This window comes from Silurus meridionalis, chromosome 9, assembly GCF_014805685.1.
Source record: "Silurus meridionalis isolate SWU-2019-XX chromosome 9, ASM1480568v1, whole genome shotgun sequence".
In the NCBI taxonomy this organism is placed as follows: Eukaryota; Metazoa; Chordata; class Actinopteri; order Siluriformes; family Siluridae; genus Silurus; species Silurus meridionalis.
The window spans coordinates 17,779,465-17,796,980 of record NC_060892.1 but is presented as its reverse complement, the minus strand read 5'-3'; positions in this window follow the sequence as shown (position 1 = coordinate 17,796,980).

Sequence of the window (17,516 nt, the reverse complement as noted above, 5' to 3'; positions counted from 1 at the left end):
CCAAACACTCAGTCTGATACGTGACTGGTTCTGTTCAGGAGCCAGGTGCTTTGTCTATCCATGGCTAAAGTAAGGAAAAAGCTATATTTAGAGTTAACCCACAGAAGTCTCATGGACCAGACAACATTTCTAGTAAAGTGCTCAGGGAATGTACAGAACAGCTTCAACATATCTCTAAACAGCACTGTTTTTACTGAGTGCCTCAAGACAACGATCATCGTCCCTGCCAAAGAATTCTACAGTGTCCTGCCTCAATGACTATCATCCCATCATAATTAAGTGCTTCGAGAGGCTCGTCATGAAGACCCAGCTACCACACTTACTAGACCCTATTCATCCGGTTATGACTGGGGCTTGAACCCGGGTTGTCAGAGTGAGAGTCTAACACTCTAGAGATATGCCACGGGTGTGGCAAAGGATTCATATGCTGTAGATAGAATATTTATTTATCATATTATTATTTTTATTGAAGAGCTGTGTGCTCAGCCCACTGGTGCTCACTTTGCTGACTCACGACTGTGTAGCAATGCACAGCTCGAACCACATCATCAACTTCGCCATTGATACGACAGTGGTGGGTCTCATCAGCAAGAATGATGAGTCAGCATACAGAGAGGAGGCGGAACAACTAATAGCCTGGTGTAGTGCAACAACCTGTCTCTGAACAGAAATTGACAAAAACAAACAAAAAAATTTTACTTACTATTCACTCTCCTACCATCAGGAAAGAGGTTCCAAAGACTGTGCAACAGTTTTTTTCCCTCAAGCCACCAGGCTTCTCAATACACAGAACTGAACTGTAGAAAACTCACACATACACTCACTCAGCTGTGTGTTACTGAACTGTTACAACCTGAACTTAATACTCATTTTAATTCATGCACAACCATGTCCTCAGCACCACCCATATAATATTCTAATTATATTATACTGTCTACATACAATTTTGCACACCTTTGATTGCTGGTCTTGCTGTTTTTGCACAACATTTTTTATGTTTACAAATACACTCTTGTTTATAGTTCTCTTTTGCACATTGTACTGTACAACATATACAGAAGGTTTACTGGTCTGCACTATTATGTGTTTTGTGTATATGTCCCACACTGTCCTGTACTGTCTGGTGTATTTTGTCCTGCACTGTTTGCACTTGGTTGCACACAAGGCATTTTGTCTAAGACAACTTACTTAGTCCTCACCTCTGTTTTTTGTTGTGTAGCTCTAGGTTGTGTGATGTAGCTCTATGTTATGTAGAACCAGGGTTCTGGAGAAACTTTGTCTCATTTCACTGTGTACTGCGTCAACTTTATATGATTGAAATTAAAATAAAAGCTTTATGACTTGAATTGCCTTGAGCTGTACGAGAAAAGGAACTCTGAGTCCTTTAAAGCAGAGATGCCAAAATGTCCTGTGAGTCAAAGCTGGCCTGTCGTGACCTTTCATTTGGCCCACTATATCATATATTATAAGGACAGTTTGTCTACGATGAAGGGGGGAAAAAATCGTTATTTGGAAAAACGTAAAAAAAATAAGGACATGTCTTTTATTAATGGGTCAGTAAATAGCTCTATTTGGCAACAAACTCTATTGTAAAATAAATTGTTTTGTTACTCATTGTACTATAAGCTTCACTAAATTATAACTAAATAAAAATAAAAGTAAAGGTTTCTACTATCTCTCTATCTATCTATCTATCTATCTATCTATCTATCTATCTATCTATCTATCTATCTATCTATCTATCTATCTATCTAGCTAGCTAACTAGCTAGCTAGCAATTATTGCTATGAAATCATAGATGAGAGTAACCATTTTTATATAATGTTTGTTATAATGCAACATACATTTTTGGCCTTCAATCAAGTTAGATTTTTTTTTGGCTCTCTATAGTTAAATGTTTGGGCATCTCTAGTTTAAATAAATGTTCGTCAACATCATGTAATCGGAAAGCTGCTGTTGTTCAAATGATTTTGGCATGTAGATACTAATTCAGTAGTGATGTACAGTATTCCTCCGGTACAGTTTTCTGGCAAAACATTTCAGAATCTTTGTTGCTTTATGATTGGCTTTTTCAGTCTATGCACATGAGAACATCAGAAAACCAGCTCACATAAATGATTTACCTTCAGTCTTACATTACTAACCTTTCAATGACTGAGTAAACTGTTAAACATATAAAGCAGACACAAGAATAAGCAAGGTGAAAGAATGTGCATGGGTGATAACCCCATGTCTGAAGCTCACATGAGAGACAGTCATGACTTCCATCTTCTCAGATCTTCAAAAGCCCAGCAATCCTCTTGACAACCTGATGACCATGTGATCAACAAAATTAGCTCATCATTCAAGTTTGTCGTCCGTAACCGCATGGTAGTTCAAAAAAAGTCAGAGTGCAGCCTTTTCTCTGTGACGTTAATTACATAGAAAATTAAACAAAATCTATAGCCGTGATTGAAATGTTTACTGGAGAGCCAGAAGGAACAATGAGAGGAAAGAAGACAAGGTGAGTGATTTTGACTCAAAGCACACATGCCTTAGAAAGTATTGCATTTTTTCCCCATATTGTATGAGTGTTATTGTGCAAAAGTGTCCTCATGTATAGTGTTGCCTGAGAATCTCCATTTCACACAATGAAGGCAGTTTAGTGAAAAGAATGGGATGTGAAGCACAAAGCAACGAGCGAGAAGAAGCAATAATTACGCTTAAGTAATAAACCAATTTTGACATCTGTCACCTCAGAGCGTCTTTCATTTAAATGAAAAGGAATAAACAGAGAAGATTCGCTCTCTTGTGAAGTACTGTAATCCTCTTTAAGAACACACTTCGCCTTGGAATGAAAAAAAATCTTTTCTTCTTGTATTGTAACGACGATAATTGAAGTTTCGTGTCGGACGTTATTCGGGTGCTTATCTCCTACTTCTTGTATGATTAACTTTTCAACTTTTCTCTGGCTAAATCCCCAAGTTTTTTTTTCCTCTTTCTTTTTTTCTGCTTTGCTGCTTCTTTTGTCATTGTTCATTTTCAATTGGCCAAATTTTCCTTTTTGAAATACAAAAAAAACCATTATGTCATCCCCATTTCTACCCATTGAAGCTCCTACTTTTCTATTAAGGAGCAGTTTTTTTTTTTTTTTTAAGACAAAAAACTTTTAGTCTTGCACTTTCTTCCTTTTATTTTCAGGCTTAAATCATGAGAAGAAAATGGACAGCTCGATTTTAAGCAGTTTTATTCAGGTTTCTAAAAATGAAGCCTTTCTATTTTTCTAAAAGCTTCATTCCATCGCTCTCTCTGTGCTCTGTAAGGGTCAGATGGGAATTTAGAGTTTCACATTCCAATCTGTGGAATTGCAGGAATTGCTTGTGGGTTTTTATTCTGTCACAGTATTTGAACAAGTGCTGTGCCAGTGATTTAAACAGTGGTTCCCAAAGTGGGATCAGGGGAACAGCACAAAAAAATCAGGGTAATGTTATAGGAATATCAGGGGAAATAGCAGGGAAGCATCAGGGGAACGTAAGGGAAATGGTGGGGGAACATTGGTAAAACATAAGGTAAGGGGAACATCAATGGAACATCAGGGGAAATTTTGTGAAATGCTATGGGAACATCAGGGGAGCATCAGGAGAATTATATAAGAATTACAGGAAACCGTCAAAGAAACATCATGGGAACATTAGCATAATGCTAGAGAAATGTCAAGGGAACATCAGGGAAATGTCAAGGGAATGTTAACAACAAAGGAATGTCACAGGAATGTTAAGAGAACTTCTTCTACTTCTTTCGGCTGCTCCCATTAGGGGTCACCACAGAGGATCATCCGTCTCCAAACTACTCTGTCCTCTACATCTGGCTCTTTCAAACCAACTGTTTTCCCTCACCAAATCCATTAACCTCCTTTTTGGCCTTCCTCTTTTCCTCCTTCTTGGCGGCTCCATAGCATTCTACTACCGATATACCCCATATCTTTCCTCTGCACATGACCAAACCATCTTAATCTAGCCTCCCTCACCTCCAAAACATCCAACATGCGCTGTCCCTCTAATAAACTTATTTTTAATCCTGTCCATCCTCGTCACTCCCAATGAAAATCTCTCAGTAATGTTAAAAGAACGTTAGGGATATTTAATAGGGGCATTTGGGAAACATCCGGCGAACATTTAAATAACATCAGGGGAATATTAGGGGTACATCAGGGAATGTTAAGGGGGTGTTATGAGAGCAACAATGAAATATTAAGCAAATATTACGTGAATAATGGGGGATAGGAATCCTATGGGAGTGTTGTTGGAATGCCAGGGAAGCATCACGAAGAAAACTTTGGATTTCTAATCAGAAGATCATGGCTTCAAATCCTAGCACCACTAAGCTGCCACTGCTGGGCCCTTGAGATAGGCCCTTAACCATTAATTGCTCAGCTGTATAACAGAGATAACTTTACATTTTACTGCAAGCTGTATCCTGTATATACACTGCACACTATGTTTGTGACAAATAGAATCTTGAATCGTAAAGTTGCTCTGGATGAAGGCCTCTGCCAAATGCTGTAAATGTAAATGTAACCCAACTCTGATATATTCTTTTGGTGAAAAGAACCAAAATTCCTCAATGTGTTAAATAAATAAATGAAATATGATGGTACTTATATGAAACTGAAAAGTTGGACAATGTTTATAATTAGCTGCTGAAGAAATCTTTGATGGTTTGAGGGTCACTGAATGAACTGTTTTTTGGGAAAGAGGTGTGGTTTATCCCCAGTTAATCCCTCTCACTGTAAGATGCAGGAGCATGGTCACAAAGACCCAAACCTGGATAAAAAAAAGTCACACACACACAAAGAGCGAGAGAGAGAGAGAGAGAGAGAGAGAGAGAGAGAGAGAGAGAGAGAGAGGAGCACTAAGGTCTTTCCCTTTCAGGAGGTGGCTGTAATTTGTCATTTTTTCATAAAAAATGAAGGCTTTTATGAAGCAAAATGAGTTCCCCAAATAGGAAGCGTCACAAAAGCCCTGTGATTAATTTGCTTGTTACGCGATTGCAGCTGTCACCTGTGTAAGACATCTGGACAGCAGATTGACTAATGCCATAAGTGCACCGAAACATGGCTCGCTCCCACTCCGCCTTTTTTAGCACGCTTTTAAGGGAAACTACTCGCTGTTTGAAATGGGCCTTTTTTCCAGCGGGGTAATTAATAAGCATTACTGGTGATTGACATGGTAATTAGCTGTATTAATATGGCACTAAGAGGCTTTGAACTGGGAGGGGGGAACGCACCGGGGTGAAGGAGGACGACTCAGAATTTAGGGAGAGAGACAGAAAGAGAGAGAGGGGCATTTCCCGCTGACCTGACTCACTGAAATGGATTCTTCCAAATTGTTAGGTGTTTTTATATACGATATTAGTTCATTAGCATCTTTTCTTAGTATAAAGGATATTATAAAAGAAAGTGAAGCATTATGAAGACAAAAGTAAACTCCTGATTAGCCAGCAGACTTTAGAGAGAGAGAGAGAGAGAGAGAGAGAGAGAGAGAGAGTGAGAGAGACAAAGAGCAAATACCCTTGCTTAATTTTTAATTATTACAGCATTATGCTGGAAGCGTGTGTTTATTTGATCTACTGTGTAATCAGGGAATTAATCAGAGGGAGCGAGAGAGAAAGAGAGAGAGAGAGAGAGAGAGAGAGAGAGAGAGAGAGAGAGAGAGAGAGAGAATCAACAACATTTTTTTTTATTTCATTTAAAAGTCCTGTCTTTATGACACCCTGTTATAATAAGCCTTTATAAATGTTCCCTTAGGACACCTTGGTTTATTATTTCTGTCCTGTGTTTATGTGGTGTTTGTATTACAGAACCAATTGTGTTATCAGTTGTGTAACACTGCAGTTTAGCATTTATGAAGGGGATATACTGCATAGGCATGCAAACACTGCTGTTTATTTTACTGTGTATGTAGGTCATATGAAGTCTTATTAACACTGCAGGTTGGTACTTAATTAAGAAGAATGTAGCCTTATAAATACCTTATGTAATCTTTTGTGTATGGGATGTTTAGTCTTGTAAACGATGCAGTTTAGATTATATGTTGGGGTTATGTAGCATTATAAGGATTCATATTTGGGTGAAAATAGTATTATGAACAAATATGTAGCTTTATGTACACCACCATTTAGTTTATATTTATGTAAATTGTGTAAATACATAGCCTTATGAACACTGCAGTTAAGATTATATGTTGGGGATATGTAGGCTTATGAGCACCACAATGTAGTATTTATGTATGGCATATGTAGCTCTATGAATGTTTAGCATAGATAGATAGATAGATAGATTGCAAATTGACAAGTGCAGGTAAATATGTAAATATATGTACAGCAAATAAATAAAAAGGCTAAAAAAGTGAAAAATGTGCAGACACTGTTGAGACAATTTGCAGACACTGTTGAGACAATTAGGGGATATGTAGCATTAAAAAAATACATAGTTCAATTCTTATTAATGAGATTTGTAACCTTATGAACGCTACAGTTTAGCAAAGATAAAAAGCTTTAATAGACTTCTGTGGATTAAATGCACTGTTATAAGCAGTGTGTATTCAGTTTGTATAATGGCATAAACCTAATGTTACTTTAGATTTGTGTCAACACCAGGACACAGACTTGAATCAGAAATCTTTATATTTTTGCATGTTTTAACCAACACCTCGTCCCTGCGGCTTCTCTCCGTCTGCTCTCCTCTCTGCATGTTTGATGGCTTTCGTCGGCCTGTTTCAATAATCCTCAACATGTATGTTTAATGGCTTGGGCCTTGACAGGAAATGATCAGCAAATGAAAGGAGGCGGAGGGTTATTACGCTGCGCGGCGGCGTGTCAGGCCTTACCGACATTCATTTTATTGTAACTCATTTCTGTGGCCGGAGTACGTTCCGGGATTTAATGTTTCCATTCCCCCAGTCCTGTTCTGCATGACAAATTGTTTTAATAAACATATAGCGGGTAATAATAAAGTAATAATAAGCCTAGCAGTCACCTTATATCACTGCAGTTAAATTCTCTCCTTCCACACGCCGGCGTTGCTTACAATGACAATTACAACGCCGAGCCGCTTCTTAGCGCCGGGCGAACACAATGGACAGATTTAATATAGTTTGTAAATATGATTAGTGAGCTGTCGTGTTATTGGAGTGGAGTATTTACATTTCTCGCAGGGGTTATTCAGTATACACCAGCCACATTAAATACAGAGGCCTCCCTATTTCCCCTTCTCCTCTATTTTTTTTCTTTCTTCCTTTCTGCCTTCCTTTCTTTTCTCCTTACACACTCGCCTTCACGAGTTAATGAAAAAACGGGGCTGACCGTTAATATTCCACGGATCAATCACCATTTTTAATTTTGAGGATAAATGTGCAATTGTGTAATTCTCTAAAGGTTTCTCCCACCTACACTCTGTGTGTGTGTGTGTTTGTGTGTGTGTGTGTGTGTGTGTGTGTGTGTGTGTGTGTGTGTGTGTGTGTGTGTGTGTGTGTAAGTACGCAGATCCAGGTTGCTGTTATTGGAAATGAGAAAGAATGTGTTGGTGTAATGGCTGCTGGTTATTTACAGGGGTAATTTCATGCTACATTTCAATTATTGCCGAGATTTGTTTTAGCTCCTCAAGCTGTTGCTTCACCTGCAATCGACTGGCGAGAAAAAAATTTATAATCAGCCTCGTGTTGTGTGTGTGTGTGTGTGTGTGTGTGTGTGTGTGTGTGTGTACACATCCTTCACTTAAGTAGAAGTACAGCTACTCATGTATTAAAATACTCTGGTAAAAGTTGAAGTACTGACTATACTTTTTTACTCAAGTTATGTGCTTTGACATGTACTAAAGTAAAAAGTAGCCATTTAATACAGATTATATATTTTGAGAATATTTGTTTTTATTAATTTAATTGAAAGACAGACATATAAATAAATAAACATTTGAAGCTTTCTATTCATATATTAATTATGTGTGTGAGGCAAGAATTCACTGAGATTCAGGTTGATAGCGCACCCTGCATGTTTTTTTATTTTACAAAAGCACAGTTTTTTGTTGTTATTATGAGTGTATACAAATAAAATTAGACTTTTTACAGATTCTAATGATGTATTGCTCTTATCTGTACGATCAGTTTGAGTGTTAATTGCCGGATTTGTGCATCATGGCGGATTTTGGTGCTTGATTTGAGACTTGGCACATCAATAAAAAACAAATGTTTAGTGATTAAAAAAAGTTTTGGTAGAGGTTATTATTTTTTTTTATATCTGAGTAAATAAAGGGCATCATGAATAAACATATGTTGTGCTGAAGGTTTTAATTTCACCTCTTTTATGTTTATTTATTTATTTACTTCTTTTTTAATTATTTATATTTTTTTTATTAAAATACAAATTTCTCAAACAGAAATGAGCGCTTCATTAATCGCGTGTTGAGACAAATTAGAGCCGTTAAAATTAATTTGCGTTAACAGCCCTAATTAATATATTAATACAAAACAAATTTCAAATTTTGTTGCCTATTGAATGTATCCAAGCTGAACATTCAAGATACAGAACACAAGCAGAGAAAAGATGATGATCAGGTGATCAGGAATGATCAGGAATGACTCTGTTCTCAGTCATGTTTACATCAATAAGCAGACATTTTTTTTGCACCAGCTGATTTCTGATTTGTGACGTGAGCACCAGTTTTGTTTAATTGCAGGTATATTATTAGAGGATCTTTGTTATATAACCTAATACACAGAAATACTCAGTCTGTACAGAATTCAGTTTATTGCGATTCCATACTCTGTGAATCATTAGAAAATTTACTGAAATGACACCACATTGACTATATGGAAACAGTTTGTGGACACTTGACCATAAGACTTGAAGGTCCTTTATAAACATCCTGTTTCACATTTAGTCCCCATTTGCTGTTATAATAACCTCCACTCTTCTGGAAAGATGTTCCACTAGATTTTGGAATGTGCTTATGGAGATTTGTTCTCATTCAGCCACAAGGGTTTTAGTAAAGTCAGGTACTGATGTAGGGTGAGGAGGCCTGGGGTGCAGTCAGCGTTCAGTTAATCGCACAGATGTTCAAAAGGGTTGAGGTCAGATCTCTATAGCAGGCCACTCAAAATCTTTCACTCCAACCCATGTAGACTACCACATCCAAAGACTTGTGGTAACAATTTGGGGAAGAACCATATATGGCTAGAAAAGTCAGGTGTCCCAATACTTTTGTCCATATAGTTTATTTATGCTGTCTATATATATTTCTTTTAATATTTTAAAATCCTAATATAAGATATGATAAGAAATGTTTGTGCAATATATTAATGTAAATAAATATGCAGCATAATAATAAGTCTGAAGCACAATGCAGTCAAATAACTAACACAAATATTGATGAAATAATCCGGTGCAGTAGAGGCGCGGCACATTTCGTCTGTCTCTTTGCATCAATCTGTCTGATGATCTATTAGCACTGCGTCAGGAAGATTAGATGCTGAAATCATTGCATTCTTCCACGTAGGGGGTGTTAAAGTGCACAGGTCATTAGAACATGTCTCTGCTGTTCCTGTGTTTAACTCACAGGTACTTGTAAAGGATTAATAGGATTTTGCTTGTGTATGCAAACGAGAGAGAGAGAGAGAGAGAGAGAGAGATGGAACAGAAGCTGAGAGAAGAAGTGAAAGAGACAACAGAACATGAGAGAAAGATAGATAGAAAGAAATTAAGTGAGAGAAAAAGAAACAGGAGGCTAGAGAGAATGACAGACAGATAGAAAGACAGAATTTGAGAGAGAGAGAGAAACAATGAGTGAGATAAAAAGAGAAACAGACAGTGAAAGTGAGAGAGTGTGGGAGAGAGATTTTTGTGTTGTGTGAAAGATTATGATGGTCATTATGCCACATATGAAGAAAAAACAACAACAATAACATCAAGATGACATTCATGATCCATATTCTCATCTCCACTCTCATAAAGTCACTCGTCTATAAACTGATGCTCCTCGTGTGCACATATGAATATTTTGTGAAGTCGTATCTTCAAGTTCTGTCACATCACTGGAGTAAATTTCCCTGCAGTGTAACAGAGAGACTTTTTTTATTGAAGTAAGGGAGATCAGATCATCACAAGCCCCTCTGACATGACCACACTGAGCACTCGCTGTCCATCATGGCCTGAGCTGCACTCTCTAATTGTTGTCAAGAGTGGGCTGATCTCGTCTGCTTCTCTGTGTCTGTCTCTGGGTCTGAACACCATGATAAAAAAGAAGACACTCAGTTTATAAAAGAAGGGCGTTAACTAGAAAAACCATCACTGTGTCTTCTTCCCCTATACCAAACACACATTACACCATCACTGCATCTTTCTCTCTCTCCTACACAAAACACAACATACACCCTCACTGCGTCTTACACGCTCTTGTACCAAACACACCACACTATCAATGTCTTTCTCTCTCTTCTATACCAAACACACCACAATATCACAGAGTTTTTCCCCTCTCTAATACCAAACACACCATACACCATCACTGCATCTTTCTCTCTCTCTCCTATACCAAACACACCATTCTTCATCACTGCGCCTTTCTCTCTCTTTCCTATACCAAACACACCATCACTGGATTTCTCTCTCTCTACTACACCAAATACACCATCACTGTGTTTTTCTCTCTCTCATACCAAACACACTATACACTGTTACTGTGTCTTTCTTTTTCTATACCAAACACACCATACACTCTATACATCTTTATTTTACTCCAAACACACCATAAACCATCACCGTGTCTCCCCTCTCTCTATTCTACACTTTATTTTTATTTCATATTTAATATTTCTTTCAATTTTGTTTTACTTTCAATTTTTCAAAATAAATATTGCTTCTTAGATCTTCTTCTTCTACTTCTTCTCTTTTCTATCCACATTTTCAGATGTTTTTTTCAGCTCTGTGTTTCATTTTCTGGTGTTTTTAGTGTCTCATTCAGTTCTGCCTCATTTCACATAATTAATCAGAAACTTTAAAAACAGACACTGAATGTTCTGGAAACATTTCCTGTTTGTACTGTTTACTGAAAGAAAAGGAAAAGTTCAAAATGATGCTGAAGCTTTAGACTCTATTATGGTCCACCATGTTCCTGTTTATTACAGTAGTAGCTGAGGTTTAGTGAAGAAAGTGTGACATTTCTGATCTTTCTCACTCTCTCTCTTTCATAAACCGCAGTAGATGTGTCGTGTCTGTCAAAAAGTTCCAGTTTCTCATTTGCTGCAATAATATTTGAGTTGGCAGCATTTCTGTGCCTCCACTGGCGGATGGATCTAAAGGATGCATGACCTTTCAGAGTGGATTCATATTTGTGTAATTGCGTTTGGTTCTTGTTGCACTGCGTTAGAGCTCGTTACCAATTTTATTGCTTTTCCTCCTCAATTTTAGACATCAGTTTATCAACCAGGGCATAAACATTTCCTCAACAGCTTCACAGGTCACAGGCCAGATTTAAGAGCGAAACAAATTTATGTTAAAATTATTTTGTAAATCTTTTGTGGAAAAAAAAAGAAAAAGAAAAGGCATTTATTGGATAATATTGCATAATATTCACAGCCTATGTTTTGTTGTTTTATTGCATTATTAATTACAGTGGAACCCGGTTATGTCGCCGTCCTAGGGGGACGCCAAAAAGCATCGAGATAACCGATGATCGAGATAAACGAAAACCAATATGGCGGCAATATATAAACGTGCTTGAAATTTCTTTATGTACATGATGTGCGTTATTTAATGAGATTGTGCATGCACGTGTTTTTGGAGGTTTTTTTACAAAACAGCGTTGCTGCGATTTGTTTGATTGGTCATGCGGATCGAGATATCCTGTAATGCGGATAAGGAGGCGGAAGCCGAAGTTAACGCAAACAAAGTTTATTGAGAATACTCAGGAGATAATCCACCAATACTTGTAGTAATATCCAGTGGTGCGCGCTGGGAGCGCGGTCCACAAAGTTCTGTGAAGGCAGAGACAGTTCATGTAGAGAATCCACGGATCCGCGCTATGGAAAGCGCAGCGCTGAGCAGCAACGGATAAACGTGGTGCAGACAGCGAGAACATGGAAAACAGCAGGATCGGGGTAATCCGGGGTGCCGTTGAGAGAATGCGGAGTCCGAGAAGAAGGGTACGTAGCGGGATACATACACACGATTACACAGACCGCCATGAACCAACACATACGATCATGCACAAACAATAACGGACCGCGAGTGTGTGGAGGTGAGGGGCTTAAATAGATGGGATGAGTGAGTGAATGAGAGTCAGGTGTGTGTGATCAGCACGACTGCAACGAGCTCTGTGCGGGCGGGAGAAGAAGCAGGGTGCTTCGGGGAATGCCACCGCCGAAGGGGGCGTGGCAGGGGGATTCCTGACATAACCGACATTAAGTGGCAAATTTGCCCCCCCTTGTGCTCGAGATATTAGGGTTCGGCGACATAAAAAAATCGACATAACGGATTAAAAAATGCCAAGACAAAGCGAGAATTTGGCGGTTCCACTTCAAAAACGTTGACTTAATAGGGTTGGTGAGTTAACCGAGGTCGAGATAAGTGGGTTCGACTGTATATAGTTTTGTATATTTAATTTTTTTCTGGTCATCTTAGTGATTTTTTATTTTGTATGCCGTGTGTGTGTGTGTGTGTGTGTGTGTGTGTGTGTGTGTGTGTGTGTGTGAATATATACAGTGTTTAGACAACTCCAAACCTCTATGCTACAACCGCATCTGTGCCACCTACATTATCTTGAGCAGTTCAGAGTCGAAATTTGTCTAATAACATGATAACAACACATAAAAATGTAAATAAAATACAACCTACTCACCAGAGATGCCGACTCATAATCTGCACCCCTCCTCAGAGGCTATAATCCAGTGGTACCGCTCATATTCATGGGTCTAGAAGTGGAGAACAAACCCTTTCCTGGGCTGAGACAAGCTAGCTAGCTTCGGGGTTGGCCAAACTAAAAAAAATGTTTCAGTATTTCCGTGACCAAATCAATTTCTCTTTCTACGTAGGCATAAAAAAGTCTAATTTAGATGTATTCATGTGTGCAGAGAGATGTTTTGCCGCACATGTTTTGCCAGTCAACTGTAACTGTAACTAACAGATTCCCTCTGACCAACCAATCAGAGGACGGAAAAATGCTGATGCTATTCTGGGCCAGCTAGCTGGCTCTTCTTCATATTATTATTTCGGCTGCTCCCATTAAGGGTCGCCACAGCAGATCATCTATCTTCATACCACCCTGTCCTACATCTGCCCCTTTCACATCAACTACCTGCATGTCCTCAGTCACCACATCCAAGAACCTCCTCCTTGTCCTTCCTCTTTTCCTCCTTCCTGGTGGCTCCATCCTCAGCATTCTCCTACCAATATAACTCATGTCTCTCCTCTGCACATGTCCAAACCATCTCAATCTCGCATCCCTCACCTTGTTACCAAAACGCCATACATGCGCTGTCCCTCTAATAAACTAATTTCTAATCTTGTCCATCCTTGTCACTCCCAACGAAAACCTTAACATCTTCAGCTCTGCTACCTCCAGCTCCACCTCCTGTCTTTTACTCAATGCTACTGTCTCTAATCCATACAACATCGCAGGTCTCACCACAGTCCTATAAACCTTCCCTTTTATTCTTGCAGATACCCTTCTATCACAAATCACTCCTGTCACTCTTCTGCACCCACTCCACCCTGTCTGCACTCTTTTCTTTACTTCCCTAACACACTCTCCATTATTTTGCACTTTTGACCCCAGGTACCTGAACTCCACCACCTTCTCCACTTCCTCTCTCTGCAAACGCACCACTCCACTGCCCTCCCTCTCATTTATGCACATGCACTCTGTCATTCCCCTTCCCTCCAGCGCGTACCGCCACCTCTCTAGGCTCTTCTCAACCTGCTTACTACTCTCACCACAAATCACAATATCATCCACAAACATCATAGTCTAGGGAGACTCCTGTCTGACCTCGTCCATCAACCTGTCCATCACCACTACAAACAGGAAAGGGCTCAGGGCTGATCCTTGATGCAGTCCAACCTTTACCTTGAACCAGTCTGTCATTCCTACTGCACACTTCACTGCTGTCACACTGTTCTCATACATGTCCTGCACCACCCTCACATACTTCTCTGACACACCTTACTTCCTCATACAATACCACAACTCCTTTCTTGGCACTCTGTCGTACGATTTCTCTAAATCTACAAATACACAATGCAATTCCTGCTGTCCTTCTCTATACTTCTCCATCAACATTCTCAAAGCAAATAAGGCATCTGTGGTGCTCTTCGTCAGCATGAAACCATACTGTTGCTCACAGATGTTCCTTCTTCTCCATCTCACAGCCGACTTGTGAAGCATAAGCACTGATGACATTTATCATTATCCCTTCAACTTCCAGCTTCACATTCATCACCCTATCAGAAACTCTCCTCACCTCCACTACACTCTTACTGTATTTTTCCTTCAGAATCACCCCTACACCATTTCTCTTTCCCTGCACACCATGATAGAACAGTTTAAACCCACCTCCAATGCTCCTGGCCTTACTCCCTTTGCACTTGGTCTCCTGAACACACAACATATCTACATTTCTCCTCTCCGTCATATCAGCTACCTCTCTCCCTTTACCAGTCATAGTGCCAACATTTGATGTACCAATCCTAACCTCTACTCTCCTACACTTCTTTTCCTGCCGTCTCTGTAGACGTCTTCCTCCTCTCCTTCTCCTCCTTCGGCCAACAGTAGCCCAATTTCCACTGGTACCCTGTTGGCTAACGATACCTGTGGCAGCCTCGACCGATCCGGTATGAAATTCTTAATCGTGACCCGCATATTCGATTTGGCACACATTTTTTACGCTGGATGCCATTCCTAACGCAACCCTCCCCATTTATCTGGGCTTGCGGCCGACACTAAGAGTGCACTGGCTTGTGCCTCCCTAATGGCTGGGTTGCCAGCTAGCTGGCCCTGTGAGGGGAATATGAAATCTGATCCCATAGCACCCAGCACGCTCGCAGCGCCTTGCCCACTTACTAACCACCTTCACCTGTTTCCCATCATCTACTTAAAGCCCCCATTCACACTCACTCACCGTTCGTTCTACAGTTCATTCTGAAGATCATTTCTGGACTACCTGTACAAAGGACTATACCCATTTTCCGGTAATGTTACTTCCTGGCTTGTGTTTGTTCTCTGAAAGACTAATAAACCTTGTTTATAAGATTTCGGTTTCCGTCCCTTGATCACTGCATGATAGAAGAATGGACCGAACTATACACTACCTCGATGGATCCGCAACCCACTTTCATCTCGGATCCAACACTGAGCTCACCGCCCCCCTCCGGGTCAATTACCTATTCTGCACCAAGGGACTTCTCCCCTGATGGATTACAGGTGATCATCCTCCAAGTTGGCCAGTTCCATCGTGAGGAAATTCGGTTTCTCATGATGGAGTGGAGCCCCCATCCGCTCCCAAACCCGATCCCCCTGGCAGCCACACTCATGGAGGAGCCACCAGCTCATCAGGGTTGGAAATTCCCTTGGAGTACAAATCCTTTGCGGACGTGTTCAGTGAGCAGGCAGCAACCCGCCTGATCCCCCACCACCCTTGGGATTGTGCCATCGACCTGGTACCAGGAGGCAAACTGCCCAAGGTATGGGTTTACCCGCTGTCGGTTCCGGAGTGAGCAGCGATGGAGGATTACATCCAACAGGCCCACCGGCAGGGCTTCACCACCTCTTCCTCTTCTCACGCTGCCTCCAGCTTATTCGTGGAGAAGAAGGGAGGGGGACTCCAGCCCTGCATTGACTATCGGAATGTAAACTCTCAGATCACTCCACTCCTGTATCCTCTTCCTCTGGTCCCAGCCTCCCTGGAAGACCTACGGAGTGCCCAGATCTTTACTAAACTGGATCTGCGCAGCACCTACAATCTAGTGCGCATCTGCCAGGGGGACGAGTGGAAGACAGCCTTGATCACCCCCTCTGGACACCCCCTCCTATGAATACCGTGTCATTGTGCACGTCCTGTCCATCTCCCCTGTGGTGTTCCAGACTTTCATGAATGAGGTGTTCAGACCGTTCCTGCACTAATACATGATTGTCTACATTGATGACATACTCATCTTCACAGTCATCACCAACCATAAGAACCTCCAATACCTTCGAGAGGCCAAGCGTTCATCACCCATTATTCCTCCCAAGATCATCCTATGCCCCATCATCTGGAAGTTGGAGGAGGAAATCCGGGCTGTGGCCCAGGAGGAACCTTCCCCAGCAGGGTGCCCGGAGGGAAGGACGTTGGCAGACTTTGTTTAAATCCATTCATGAAACCCCCGGTTCTGATTACCTGGGGAGAAGATGTACTCTCCTCTGAGGAAATTGTGTCAGACCGGGGATCCCAGTTCACATCCCACACGTGTGGAAGGCTCCTAGGGGTAACCATCAATCTGTCCTCGGGATATCACCCTCAGTCTAATGGGCAGACGGGGTCCTAAAAAAGATTCAGGAGCTGGGACGCTACCTGCGGTCATACTGCCACCAGAACCAAACAGAGTGGAACCACTTTCTCAGAGTCTGAGTATGCGCAAAACTCCTGGAGGAATTGAAGAAGTTCCACGCTACCCACCCTAATCGCCCCACACCACGGAACCGTGGGTGCCCCAGGCGCCAGGTTTGGGCATCAAGAGCCGCCCCTGGAGGGGGCTAATGTCAGGGAACCACCGGCCACAATGCAATTTATGTGGCGAGGACACTAGTCCTTAGCCCTGTGTTTTCTGTGATTGTTGTTTTATGAAGGACCAGGGTTCAGGAGGAATGTTATTTCATTTCACTGTGTAATGCGTCAGCTATATATGGTTGAAATGACAATAAAAGCTTCTTGACTTTTGACTTGATTCAGGTAGCAAACACAAGCCTCAAGGTCAGTTAATAGAAAACAATGACTTGTATAAAGGCCAGTATTTAGGGCAGCATTTAGAGCAGAACCTAAGGGATATACAGTCTTTAAGTGTAGTAGAAAAGCATCTGTCCAGTAGTCTACCACAACTTAAGAGAGAACCATTAGCTGGATATAGGATGAAAAATGGCAGCTGGATGACGATGAGCCCTTTTGGTCCCAGTCTTGCACTACTCTTCTCTCACAAGGAACCTTCTATACAACAAACAAACAACAAACATATTTGTTGCTAAACCTTTCCTAAACCATATTTAAAAATGGTACATACAAAAATACAGAAGGTGCTTACTCACATTTGAGTATAATAACAATTGTTCCTCAAAACAGGGTACCAGCAAAGGACAGCAAGCGAGAAGAAGTCTTCCCATGTGCTTACCACACTGCTTTCTGCCTGATACTCCTTCTACACTCCCTTTTTTGCACATAAGCCCCTCTGAAGTTTAAGTGCCCCCTAATTAAAGGACTAACTATAGCATGCCGAAGAGACTATTGGAACTACTGAAA